The 15,006-nt window shown below is 36.1% G+C and overlaps 1 pseudogene; it reads left to right on the forward strand.

Moving 5' to 3' along the window:
* Positions 1–2,248: 2,248 nt before the first annotated feature.
* Positions 2,249–3,196, forward strand: LOC131404949 (large ribosomal subunit protein uL6-like; annotated as a pseudogene).
* Positions 3,197–15,006: the final 11,810 nt, after the last annotated feature.

A 15,006-nucleotide genomic window follows, 5' to 3' on the forward strand; every position in this document is an offset into this window, starting at 1 on the left:
TCTATGGATGTACTTTTTTCTGGATGTTCACATAAGTGGAATCATATAATATGTGACCTTTTGTGTCTGGCTTCTTTTATTGAGTATAATGTTTTCGAGGATCATCCATGTTGTAGCATTAGAGTGGTTATCATTTGATACGCTACTTCTGATAGACTGCAGAAAAAGTAAAATTTAATCCTATGTGTTTATCACAGCTTGGAAAGAGGAAACTTAAGGTGCAGTTCATTTCCCCAAGTAGACCTCTTCCTCTTCTGGATTTTTTATAGTCATTTGAAGTGGACATTGGTCATTTTTGCCCAGCTAGTAACAGCTCCTGATTGTGGGTGGGGCACAGTCTTTCCCCTACTCAGTCTTTGGAGTTCAGGTAATGCTGATCCAACCTCCCCATTTCTGGAGAGGGCACTGACCTCAGGCTATCCAATAAGGGCTTTCATCCCCTTGGCCACAGTTCAAGATGGGCACATATTCCAGTTGCAGGGATCCCTCTTGGAACTACAGAAATGAGTTTCCTTTCTGTCGGACTTGAAGCTGGAAGGTGTGAGCCTGCCAGATGTCTTCAGATGGAGAACTAAGGCAGTACGCACGAAAGCAGAGGGAAAAGAAGGTGTGAGAGAGCTAAATCCTGGGAACATGGTTGAGCCACTTTGTCCAGCCATGTGTAATTATTTACAAGCCTTTTTTTTTTCCTTTCTTTTCTTGTGGTAGTTTGAGTTGGATTTCTGTCACTTACAACCTGTCACTGCAAGGCAGGAAAATGGCCTCACTCACCTAGGGCTAGGGCAGTGTGGATGAGGACAGTCCATCCCCAAGCCCAGGAAAAGCATTAGTGTTCTTTGAAGGGAGGACTCCCATACTCTATGTCTTCTCCACTTGTCTGGTAGTGCTTTACTCTGTTACAGCAGTAGTGGAAAAGCAAAATGCTATCTGGAGTTTTGATATTTACCTACCTACCTATTTATATCTATATCTTTAATCTTAAGTATATTTAGTGTAAATTCATATGAAAGGAGAAAGAAAATTCTAAACTTCTTTCTCTCTGGTTTTATGACATTAGATCCTTGATAGGGATACTCTTTTTAGTTCAATAGGTGGAAGGATAGAATTTCATTCAATAGCATAGAAAAAAATGTGGGTCATTTTACCACTAAAAACCTTGAGGAATAGCATTTTATATCATCAAGGTCTTTCTGATTCAAGTTGTCATAAGTACTGCAAACAAAAAATAATAGCTTTCAAAATTTAGAGTGACTTTTTCCCTTAGTCTTTTTAGATTCTCATGTTTCACAGTAAGAAAGATGGGAACTTTTCACATTCCCTAAAAACATTCTCCTCTCCAACATGACTCAAGGTTTTAAGATAAACTCTCAACTAAAATTTGCTAAAAGTATCCAGGAGAGACGTTTCCTTCTGTTCTCTTTTTTGCTTTAATTAAAAAGAAGAGAAATTATAGAGGAATACTCCCAAGGGCATATTATTTTAGTCAAGGATTTCTCTTTTTATTGTGGAGATTCACCTCACTTTTGGGCCTTTTGCGAAGAGCACCAGAAATGGAATAGTTTCATCAAAAGTTGTCTTGGTATGCAGAGGTGAATGAATCAACTTCTTTAAAAATTTAGTTTTCATATATTTAAAAAACCCTAAATAATCTGGCTGGGTTTTGTTATGGGTTGATTTGTGTTCCCCAAAAAGATATGTTAAGTCCTAACCCCTAGTACCTCAGAATGTGAGCTTATTTGGAAATAGGGTTGTTGCCGATATAATTAGTTAAAATGAAGTCATATTGGAGTAGAGTGGACTCCTACTCCAATATGACTGGTGTCCTTATAAGAAGATGGCCATGCGAAGACAATGACACACAGTGAGAACGCCATGTGACAATGAAGGGAGAGATTGAAGTTATGCAGCTGCAGACCAAGGAACACCAAAGATTGCTGGCAAACCACCAGAAGCTAGGAGAGGCAAGGGAGGATTCCCCTACAGGCTTCAGGGGGAGCATGGCCCTGCTGACACCTTGATTTCAGACTTCTGATCTCCAGAACTGTTAGACAACAAATTTTTGTTGTTCTAAGCCACTCAGTTTGTGGTACATTGTTATGGCAGTCCTAGCAAACTAATATATAATTATATTTCTATATAATAAAAACAACTTTTTTACAATGATATAAAAGAAAGGATACCATAAGTAAGACCCTTATCTATATCAATATCAAGAGACCTTGAGCTCTTTGCCACATCTACTGTGAGAATGAAGACCATCCTAAACCATCATGGTTGATATTCCAGAAAATGTCAACATCACTGTGGAGGGACACACAGTCATTGTGAAGGGTCCCAGAGGAACCCTGCAGAGGGACTTAAATCGCATCAATATAGAACTCAGTCTCCTTGGAAAGAAAAAGAAGAGGCTCTAGATTGACAAATGGTGGGTGTCTTAGTCAGTTTGGGCTGCTATAACAGAATACCATAGACTGGGTGTCTTATAAACAACAGAAATTTATTCCTCACATTTCTTGAGGCTGAGAAGTCCAAGATCAAGGTGCTGGCAGACTCAATGTTTGGTGAGGACCTACTTTCTGGTTCACAGATGGCTGTCTTCTCTCTGTGTCCTTCCATGGTGGAAGGGGCGTGGGAGCTCTCTGGGGTCTCTTCTATAAGGTCACTAATCCCGTTCATGAGGGCTCCACCTTCATGACCTACTCACTTCCCAAAGGCCCCACCTCCAAATACCATCACATTGGGGATTAGGTTTCAACATATGAATTTGAGAGGGACACAAACATTTAGTCTATAGCAGTGGGGAAATAGAAAGGACGTGGCTACAGTTCAGACTATCTGTAGTATGGAACACGATCAAGGGTGAGATACTGGGCTTCCATTACAAGGTGAGGTCTATGTGTTCTCCCTTCCCCATCAATGTTGTGCAGGAGAATTGGTCTTTTGTTGAAATCTGGAATTTCTTGGGTGAAAAATACATTCACAGGGTTCAAATGAGGCCAAGTGTTGCTTGTTCAGTATTTCTAGCCCAGAAAGATGAGTTAAGTCTTGAAGGAAATGATATTGAATTTGTATCAAATTTAGCTGCTTTGATTCAGCTGCTTTGATTCAGCCACAACAGTTAAAAGTAAGGATACCAGAAAAATTGGGGATGGTATATGTCTCTCAAAAAGGAACAGTTCAGCAGGCTGATGAATAAGATCTAGGAGGAAATGACAAGATGCCAGATGATTGCTAAGACCTATTTGTGATATTTTAAAGATTTAGTAAAAGTCTTCTACTGATTAGGGATTTTTTCTTAAAAAAAAAAAAAAGAGAGAGAGAGATCCCAATAGGTCACTTTGGCAATATTACAATCCATGATCCTGAAAAGAAAAAAAAGCTGGCAATTCCATGTTATAATGTAGAAGGCTATAATTAGGACAGAGCTCAAAATACCCTAAGGGCATGATGGGAAGCAGGTGGTGTCCTGCCAACTGCTGTTTCCTTGCACTGGACCCAGCCCCTTCTTGAACCCAGAGGTTCTGAAACTCTGTGTGAGAACCCTCTTAGTGGGATCTCTGCATTTCCTCCCTCTCTTCCCTTTCCCCTTATTTCCTTTTGCTCCACTAAAAAAAATTCTGTAAAACCACCAAACAGAATTTATGAAAACACTGGTACCCTTTAGATGGGACACCAATAATAGAACCAATCTATTCTCAATATGATAATTCTATTATCTTTGCCAAACCATGAAATAATCTAAACTCACAAGAATCCAGACTGCCAGCCACTTGGAAGACATTCCCAACTTCTAGCCATCCCTGGGTGACACCTTGAGAAATGCTGTGATAATTACCTTGTGCAGTGGTTCTTAACCCTGGCTGCACATTAAAATCATCTGGGAAGCTTTTAAAGCCTTCTCACCCCAGACCAATTAAATCAGAAACGCTAGGGCTAGAGCCTAGGCACTGGTAATTTGTAAATGATCCTCAGGTGCTTCTGACATGCAGCCAGGGTTGAGAACCAGTGGCTTAATGTCACGTGTTGCTGTTGGAGTCCGAACACTCTGATAGCAAGAGGCAGAGGTGAGCACCCCTCTCTGCCCCTTACAGCCCTCTGCTGTTTGTCTGATTGGAATTACATAAAGCCTAAGTGGAACTAAGACTAAGCCTGGTAATTGTCTTGGCAATGCCCTAGATTTTCCTATCAAATCCAATCTTATTTAGGATGGGAGATGCAAAAGTGACTCCAGTGAAGTTAAAATATTTCTGCCCCTATTTAGAATATTCAGCATTAAATTCAACAGAGTTTTCCATAAAATTTCAAACACTAAAACTTTTTAAAACAGCAGATCTCACCTGAATAAAAAAAATTTATCGTTAATTGTAAAGTGTGCTGATCACAGGGAATTATCTAGGCAATCAGCGTCATGTATAACTTTTAATGCCTCCTGTCTGCTGAATGTGAGTTCTGCATATTGATCACAAACTTGCAAATTTCTCTGCTTATGCCTCATCACTCCCTTCTTTGATTGAATGTGAAATAAACGGGATTTGAAAATCATAGAGCTGGGAGGGAACTAAGGAAACCATTTTATCTAGTCCTCTGACTTTATAATTGGCTGCCTAATTCACTATGAGAATCAGGGACCAAGGTCTTTTGTTAAATTCGTGAATGCTCGAGGATGGACAACTGCAACATCCTTCTAACTGGCTCCCTCCTTCCTGCTCCCCTTTTTCTCCACATTGCTCTCAGATTGATCATTCTAAACACAAATCCAATCAAGTCACTCCCTTCCTTGCTTAACATTCTTCAATGACTCCACATTTGCCTCAGGTCCAAATTCAAACTCCTTAGCCTCACCCACAGTTGTCTGATCTGACCCTGTCTCCCTCTGAGACTCATCTCTTAGAGCTCCCATTTCTCACTCTAAATTGCACTCATACCGGGTTCTAAATAGTCTAAATGTAGTTCTCCAAATGCGCCCTATATACCACCATACGTTTACACGTGCTGTTCTTTCCCTCTACAATGCTCTCTCTCCTGTGTAAGGAGACCCTTCCTCTATTCTCTCATTTGTATAGTTCATATCAGGTTGTAACGAGCAGGGGAAACATCAGAAATTGCAGCACAAGGTGTGGAAAGTGGGAGAGGACTTAACTGAGATGACAGTAGAAGATTGGATGGATGGTATTTACATTCTGAAATAAAAGGCCTTCTTAACTGTTTTCATATAAAGAGCTTCAAAGTTACATACAAGACTAAGATCAAATGGGTTGAGAATGAAACTCTTCTGGGATGGTGGTGGTAGTGGGGGTACTTCAATGGCCATAATGGGAGAGAGAATGGTCTACCTATCTATCTATCTGTCTATCTATCATCTATCTATCATCATCTATCTATCATCTCTCTCTCTCTATCCATCTTTAGTTGGATATCAGGTGCATAGATTTAAATTAACCACACTCCTCAGTTTATGGCATATTATTACCACTGGTCTACACAAAGTTGCTAATTAATTTAGGTTTTTTTTTACTTTATCAAAACTTTATGCAGATTCCTTACTCCCGTTCCCTTCCTCTCATATAGGAAACTATTCCAATGTATTTAATGTGGATCCTTTTATTTGTATGTGCTCTTTGGGGTCCATATAATTAAAATTTACTTTTAGTGGTACTGCGTTCTATATTTCATTCTATATCTTTCTTTTTCTCACTGTGTTTTTAATATCATACATGTTGCCGTGTGTATTTCAGATTTGTGGCCTTCTGACTAGTACAATCTTCTTCCCTTCCTCCGTTCCAGGTAATGAGCACCCAGATAGCCTCCAACAAACAACATTGAAATGTATATCCTCTTGTATGTCTCCTTATAGATGTGTGTGATAGGTACTCAGGCAGTGGTTCTAGATACATGCACACTTAATCTGACCAAATGGCTCTATAGTTTTGCCAGATTGTGCTATAGAATGTGCACCAGTCTACACGCCCACCAGCAGAGCATGATATCCCTGCCTCTCCACCAACACTTGGTATTACCCGGCTTCCCAATATCTGCCCATATTACAGGAGCAAAGTGATGCCTCATTTTGTTTTTCTTCTTTTAAATAGTCTTTGTTTTTTAGAGCAGTTTTGGGTTCAGAGCAAAATTGAGTGGAAAGTATAGAGAGTTCCCATTACAACCTGCCCCCTACCAGTCTCCTCCATTGTCAACATCCTGCACCAGAGTGGTACATTTGTTTTAATTAATGAAACTACACTGACAAATAATTGCCCAAAGTCCAAGTTTACATTAGGGTTCACTCTTGGTGTTGTACATTCTATGGGTTTTGACATGTGTCCACCGTGGTAGTGTCATACAGAATAGTTTCACTGCCCTAAAATCCTCTGCGTTCCGCTGATTCATCCCTCCCTCTTCCTTAACCCCTGGCAACTAACGATCTTTTTATTGTCTCTACAGCTTTGCCTTTTCCAGAATGTCATATAGTTGGAATCATATAGTATGTAGCCTTTTCAGATTGGCTTCTTTCACTTAGTAATATGCATTTAAGATTCCTCCATGCCATTTCATGGTTTAATTGCTTATTTCCTTTTAACTCTAAGTAATTTTCCATTGTTGAGATGTATCATAGTTATTTATCCATTCGCCTACTGAAGGACATCTTGGTTACTTCCAAGTTACAGCAACTATGAATAAAGCTACTATAAACATCTGTGTGCAGGTTTTTTGTGTAAGTTTTCAACTCCTTTGGGTAAATACCAAGAAGAGCCATTGTTGGATTGTGTGGTAAGAGTACGTTTAGTTTCGTAAGAGACCACCAAACTGTCTTCCAAAGTGGCTGTACCATTTTACATTCCCACCAGTGATGAGAGTTCCTCTTGCTCCACATCTTCACCAGCATTTGTTGTTGTCAGTGTTCTGGATTTTGGCCATTCTAATAGGTGTGTAGTAGTATCTCACTGTTGTTCTAATTTACATTTCCCTAATGACATATGATATGGGGCATCTTTTCATATGCTTATTTGCCACCTGTACATCTTCTTTGGTGAGATGTCCAGGTCTTTTGTTCATTTTTTTTTTTTTTTTTTTTATTTTTATTTTTTTTTTGTGAGGAGATCAGCCCGGAGCTAACATCCGCCAATCTTCCTCTTTTTTTTTTTTTTTCCGCTGAGGAAGACGGCTCTGGGCTAACATCGGTGCCCATCTTCCTCCACTTTATATGGGACGCCGCCACAGCATGGCTTACCAAGCAGTGCGTCGGTGCGCGCCCGGGATCCGAACCAGCGAACCCCGGGCCGCCGCAGCGGAGCGCGCGCACTTAACTGCTTGCGCCACCGGGCTGGCCCCTTTTGTTCATTTTTTAATCAGGTTTTTAGTTTTTTATTGTTGAGTTTTAAGAGTTCTTTATATATTTTAGTTAACAGTCCTTTATTAGATTTGTCTTTTGCAAATAACTTCTCCCAGTCTGTGGCTTATCTTCTCATTCTTTTGATAGTGTCTTTTGCAAAGGAGAAGTTTTTAATTTCAGTGAAGTCCAGCTTATCAAGTATTTCTTTCATGGATCATGCCTTTGATGTTGTACCTAAAAAGTCATCACCATACCCATGATCATTTAGATTTTCTCCTATGTTATGTTCTAAGAGTTTTATAGATTTGCATTTTGTATTTTGGTCTACTATCCAGTTTGAGTTAATTTTCATGAAGGGTGTAAGGTTTGTGTTTAGATTCATTTTTTTGTGTTGGTTGTCTAATTGTTCTAGCACCATTTGTTGAATATTGTATTATAATTATATAACGTGATAAATATCGCTACATTGGCAATTGTACTACAATATATAAATGTATCAAAGTAACATGCTGTACACCTTAAACTTACACAATATTACATGTCAAATTTATTCAATAAAAAAAAAAGACTACCTTTTCTCCTTTGCTTCTTTGTCAAAGATCAGTTTACATTTATGTATGTCTATTTCTGGGCCCTCTATTTTGTTTCATTGATCTACATGTGTATTCTTTTGCCAATTCCACACTGTCTTGAATTCTGTAGATTTATATTAAGTCTTGATGTCAGGTAGCGCTCTGATTTTGTTCTTCTCCTTCAGTATTGTGTTGGCTATTCTGGATCTTTTGCCTCCCCATATAAACTTTTAATTAGTTTGTCGATATCCACAAAATACGTGCTGGGATTTTGATTGGGATTGCATTGAATTAATAGATCAAGTTGTGAAGAACTGATGTCATTTTGGTTTAATTTGCATTTCTCCAAATACTAAATAGTTAGAATACCTCTTCATATGCTTTTTAGCCTTTTAGTTTTCTTTCCTGTAAATTACTTAGTCATACCCTTTGTGTATTTTCTTCTAGAGTTCCTGTCTTTTTCTAGTTGCTTAGCAAGATTTCTGTGTATACTCTGGATATTGGTCCCTCGTTAGTTTTACATTTTGCAAATATCTTCTCCTGATCTTCTGTCCCTTAACTCTATCCATGATTTTGTTCATTGACTAGAGAGTCTTAGTTTTGCTTTAATCAAATTCGTAAGTGTTTGTCTTTACGGTTTGTGTCTTTGGGGTTTTGTTAAAAATGTCTGTCCTCACTTCTAGGTTACAAAGATATTGTGCTGTATTTTCTCCCATTAACTTTATAGTTTTGTCTTTTACATTTAGATCTTTAATATACTTGTGACCACTTTTGGTCCAAGAGTTACTTTATTTTTCTTCATGTAGTGCATCAGTTTTCCTAATTCTGACTCCAAATAATTAATTGTTTCCCATCGATTGCTGGTGCCACCTGAATTAGCACTCAAGTCAGACTATGGATCTCACTCCAGGAGGGTCTGGGTTTGATTCTGAGCGTTCTTTCTGATTGCTTTGGTCTATTTGTTCTTTCAGTGCAAACCACTCTTTTCTTTTTTAATAATGATGGTGAGTGTCCCTCTTAAGACTTCTTTTTCATTATTTAGCTGTTTGTGGACATTTGTCCTATAAAATTTTTAGACTCAGTTTATCAGTTCTTCAAAAAATGTAACTGGCATTTTGATTGGTATTGCATTGAATTTGTAGATCAATTTGGGGATAATTATCTTTATAATATTAAGTCATCCCATTCAAGAATATGAATTGTTTCTCCATTTATTTAGATCATCTTTATATCCTTCATTGAATTTTTAATTTTTCTCCATGGCAGTCTCATACTTGACTAAATTAATTCCTAGATAATATATTGTTTTGAACTGTGAGTGGTGCTTTATCTTTTATATTTTATATATGCCTTTTATGATTTTGTAAGTTTAAAATTTTTAAGTTAATGTTGTATCTGGCAACCATGCTGAGCTGTCAGAATAGTTATGGTAATTATTTTGATTCTTTTGGATTTTTATAGGTAGATGATCACCTCGTTTCTTATGTTGTTTTAAACCCCCAAATTTATGATAATTTATGTATTCTTTCATAGTTCTGGAGGCCAGAAGTCCAAAATCAGTATCACTGGACCAAAATCAAGGTGTCAGCAGGGCCACCCTCCTCTGGAGGCTCTAGGTGAAAATCTGTTCCTTGCCTCTTCCACCTTCCAGTGGCTGCCAGCCTTCCTTGGCTTGTGGCCACATCACTCCAATCTCTGCCACTGTGGTTACATTGCTTTCTCTCTTTCTGTGTATATCAAATCTCCTTTTGCCTCCCTCTTATAAGGATACATGTGATTGTGTTTAGGGCCCATGCATATAATCCAGGATAATCTTTCTCTCAAAATCCTTAACTTAATCATGTCTGCAAGTCTTTGCCATATAAGATAAAATTTATAGGTTTAGGGAATAGGACCTAATATCTTTGGGGCCATCATTCAGCCTACTATACTTCCTCAATATAATAAAATATATATAATTCAGCCCCCAACCTTGCAGGTTACTTAATGAGGAGACACTAAGACTTTCCCACTAAAGTTAGGTACTATGTAGGGATGATACAATTTCTACTCCTATATAACATTATTTTGAAGCTGTCACCTCTGTAATTAGACAAGAGAAAACAGTTGGAGGATATAATAATTGGAAATGAAGAGTTAGAACTCTGCTTTCAGATGACACGATTATATATCTGGAAAATCCAAAAGAATTAATAAAAAATGATCTCAAACAATAAAATAATTTAGTAATGTAGCAGCTTATAAAATTAACATTCAAGAATCAAAAGCCTTCATAATAGAAACAAAAACCATTGCAAAATATAATGGAGGAAAGGATTCCTTTTATGATATTAGAAAAAGGACATAAGTGCCAAGGTAAAACTTGATTAGAAGTATCCAAAATGTATATGAGGAAAATACACCTGAAAATTACAAAAGTGAATTCAACAAATGGAAAAATGTGCCTTGTTCTTGGGTAGAAAAACTCAAAACCATAGAAAATATCTGTTTTCCCTATTTTGATTTATAAATTTATGAAATACCCAATAAGAATATCAACAGATTTTTCCCCCCTAGAGCTAGAGAAGTTGATTACAAAATTTATCTGAAAGAACAAACAAGCAAGGATAGCTAAAAAACCCTGAAAGAGAAGAGCAATTGGGTGAGAATGTGAGCGATTGCAGTTACCAATTGTTACAACAAACCACAAACCCTGTATAATTATGACAATTTGGTATTGACACGTGAATAGACAGATAGGCTAATGGGATGAAGTAGAAAAGTAAGAAGTAGACTACATTGCATATGGAAATTGAGTAGACAGTAAAACAGCATCTCAAATCAGAGGAAAAGATGCATTTTTAAAAATAAATATTTTTAATAATAGGAGGTAGACTGTGGTTAGTTACATAAAGATTAGCACAGTTAGGAAAATTCAGCATAACGTTTGTCAATAGAAGTCAGCTGACCAAACTATTCAAACATTGTTTCTTGCTTTATAGTTCTGGATGAGTGTCATAGATAATGGTTCCATCGTGTTCACTTGAAACTGGAGCTATAAACTTTTCAATAAGTGAAACTGAGATGCTGTGTAGCCAGTGTTGTGTTGGTAAATGTTTAACACACACACATACACATATGTGTGTGTGTATATGTGTATACATATATATGTATATTATAAATTTTACTGATATAAAGAATGTTTAGCAAGTAATTTACAAATAGTAATAAAATACACAACACTCTCTTTTGTAAACTCCATATAGTTAATTGATTCTCAGAGAATGCTTTCCTTGATTGTTGCCAAAGTCTTTTCCATAACCAACCTCTGGTTGCAGTTGATGAATGTATTTCTCACATGAATGTAGGTAGATATTCTCATTTACGTTAATTAATAAGATGGAAGTGAAATGACAAAGACATATGTTGAATCTTGACTTATTTGTCAATGATGTGAATGACTTCTTTGCTGAATTGGATAATAGTTTTTAAATATTGGAAGATTATTTCTCAATTTTTTGTGCTAGTTACAATGTAACAGCTACAGACACAATGCACTTTTAAGATTAATCTACATTGCTAACATTTTCTCCATAATTTTCTTAAGTCTAGACTGGGGGTTGGCCAAACTTAAGTGCCAGATAGGAAATATTTTAGGTTTTGGGGGCCATACGGTATCTGTTGGCAGCTATTTAACTCTGCTATTATAGCACAAAAGCAGCCATAGACAACATGTAAACAAATGGCTGTGGCTGTGTTCCAGTAAATTTTTATTTGCAAAAAGAAGTGGTGGGCTGGATTTGGCCTACTGGCCATAGTGACCCCTGTTCTACAGAGTCACCAAAACGATAAATTAAGCTCTGATTTTAGCATTGCCAATTTCTGTGGTGGGACTGCTCCCACCATAGCCAATTTCTTGCTATTAGTATAATGTTTAGTACAGAGTTGAGAAGAGATGTATAGCAGCATACCACTCTACAGTATTTCTACCATACAGATGCTATAGACATAAATAACCTCAAGAGCCTTGATAATGGTAAAATGTATAAAAATAATTAGGAAGTGATGAGTTTTGAATATTTATTAGTTTTGTTTTTAACATGATTTATTTCCTTGTAAGTTTATATAATCTATTTTGTAATAATGGCTGAGTTTAGCAACCAGCTCACAAAATTCCTGAAAATCTAACAATCAGCTCTTGCGAGCCGGCATAAGCCAGTTCCAGCACACCAGGTATAGCCATATGGGAATAGACAAAATTGGATACATTATTTGTAGTATATACCAGAATAGATTCCAAATGGATCAGAGACATAAATGTAAAAATAAAATGAAATCATACAAGTACTAGGAAAGATGTGAATGAATTCCTCTATAACCTGGGAGTGGGGAAAACTTTCTGAACTATGGCTTAAAATCTAGAATCATTAAGGGAAATGAGATCATATTAGTTTCATAAAATGAACGGAGAATTATTTTCTTTTTGCATTTTCTGGAACAAATTATATAACATAGGAATTGTGTTTTTGGAAGTTTGATAGCATCAGTTTTAAAAGCATCCAGTTCTAGAGAGCTTTGGGAGCGAGTTTTAACTAATTAAATTTCTTTAATCCTTGTAAGTCTATTTTAAACCCCCTTTTTCTTCTTGTGGCAGTTTGGCGTTTTATGTTTTCCAGGAATTTATCCATTTTATCTATGTTTGTTTTTTAAATCTGTAATTATTTCCCATCTTTATTTATTTATTTATTTTTTGGTGAGGAAGATCGGCCCTGAGCTCACATCTGTTGCCAATCTTCCTCTTTTTGCTTAAGGAAGATTGTCATTGAGCTAACCTCCATGTCAATCCTCCTCCATTTTGTATATGGGATGCCGCCATAGCATGGCTTGATGAGTGGTGCATATGTCCGTGCCTGGGATCCGAACCCGTGAACTCTGGGCCACCGAAGAAGAGTGCACAAACTTGACCAGTATGCCACCGGGCTGGCCCCTCCATCTTCATTTTTTTATCTGTTTTTATTTACTTTTGTTGTCTCCTTTTTTTCTTATCAGTTTTATTAGAGGTTTATCTTGGTAGCCTTTTCGGAAACAGAGCTTTTAGTCTTATTAATCTCCTCTACTTAAAAAAAAATTATTATGTTGTCTCTTTTCCTTTATTATATCATTCTTCTGCTTTGGGTTTGCTTTGATGTTCTTTTTTATAACTTCTTGAGTTGGATGTTGAATGTATTTCTTTTCAACTTTTATTGTTTCCTGATAAACACATTTAAAAGTATAAATGCTCTTCTAAATACTGCTGTAGTTATGTCCCATATATTTTGTTTTTCTGTGTTAATTCAATTCTAGATATTTTTTTCATTTTGATTATAATTTCATTTTTAACCTATGAGTTATTTGGTAATATGACATTTTCAAAATATGAGATATTTAAAAAATTCCTGTTATTAATTTCTGATATTATTTCATTATGTTTGGAAGAGATAATCTATAAGATATTGTTCCTGGTGAGTTTATTGAGACTTCCTGTAGGCCTAATGTATTCATGTAAATATGTGTGCTTCTAAAAATGTCTATTTGCTATTTGTTGCATGAACTATTATAGTATATATATCAAAAGATATATATTATACACAGCATACCATTAGAACATACCTATCAAAGATTTGAACAATATAATTAATTGTATAAGCCTACCAATTATACCATTTAGATAAAAATCTGCTTAATTTTTGTTTGCTTAATACATTTCTGGTAGTTGGGTATCAAAAACCCTAACTCTTTATATGTTTCTCTCTGTACCCTGTCAGTTATTGTAACATATTATTAGGTGCTTATATGTTTGTGATAGTTACATCTTCTCATTCTATTGTTTTGCTTACCTTTTATCTTAAATTCTTGTTTGTCAGCTATTATGATTGCTATTCCAGCTTTCTTTTGTGTATTTTTTTTTCTTTCACTCTTTTATTTTTGACCTTTTTTGTATCTTTTGGTTTTAAGAATGTTTCTCATAGACAACATATTTTTGGATTTTGTTTTTGTTTCTTAATAACATCAGGGAATATTTGTCTTTTATTTGTGAATTAACTCCGTTTACATTTATTTTAATTGCCATTATATTAAAAGTTATTTCTCCCACCATATCTCATATTTTCAATTTACTGCATTTTCTTTTTGTTTTCTGCTAGCTCAAAAAATTGTTCTATTTTTATTTGAGTGGCTGCCCTTAAGACCCTTACTCTGTGTACTTATTCCTATTAATTTCTTAAACTTATCAATATCTGTATATGCCTCCTAACTAGACAAATAATTTAGTGAACTCATGTGTGTATATATATGTGTATATTATTGTTATTGTGCACGCGCACACACACACACGTATATCGCAATTGTTCTGCTTCTCTGATTGAACTCTATTACACCCAGATACAGAATGAAAGAAAAAATGAACAGGAGATAAGGAAAACTCTAAACCTGGAGACATCAGAATAAAACTTAAGAACATCAAAGACAAGGAGAGAATTTAAAAAGCTTCCAGAGATAATGAAGAGATCATCAACTAGAATCAGATGAACAGTGGGTGCAGGATGACAAATGAGAAAAATACTTTTTAAATATTAAAGGAAAATAAATTTGAACATAGAATTTTATATCCAGCCAAATTGTCTTTCAAATGTAATGACTAAAAAAATACATATATATATATATATACATATATATATTTCAGGTAAGACTGAGAATGAAGTTATACTAAAAATATGTGTTGGAAGCAGTATTCAATATTCAAGAAATATGGTAAAGGTGATGAGGTTTCTTGGTAAAGTCTGTGTTTTTATTAAGGACCAAAGTGAGAAAAAGAACACATTTATAAATGTATCCAAAACAACCTAGAACTAAAATTTGAGATAATATCAATATGATAGGAGTGGGGAAGGGTAATATATACACTGCAGGAATTTGACCTTATGAAACTGTGGGAGCTGGTTGAGCAGTCTCTGTAAGGCTATGGTCTTTATTTCCAACAGTGGAGCTTTGAAACTACAGAACAGGCAGTCGGGAAGGGAAGATGGAAGTAAAGGCGGGGAGGGGTGAGTGAGCTAAGCTGGAACCCACAAGCACAAGCTGGAGCCTGTG

Source organism: Diceros bicornis, chromosome 1 (assembly GCF_020826845.1).
Source record: "Diceros bicornis minor isolate mBicDic1 chromosome 1, mDicBic1.mat.cur, whole genome shotgun sequence".
In the NCBI taxonomy this organism is placed as follows: Eukaryota; Metazoa; Chordata; class Mammalia; order Perissodactyla; family Rhinocerotidae; genus Diceros; species Diceros bicornis.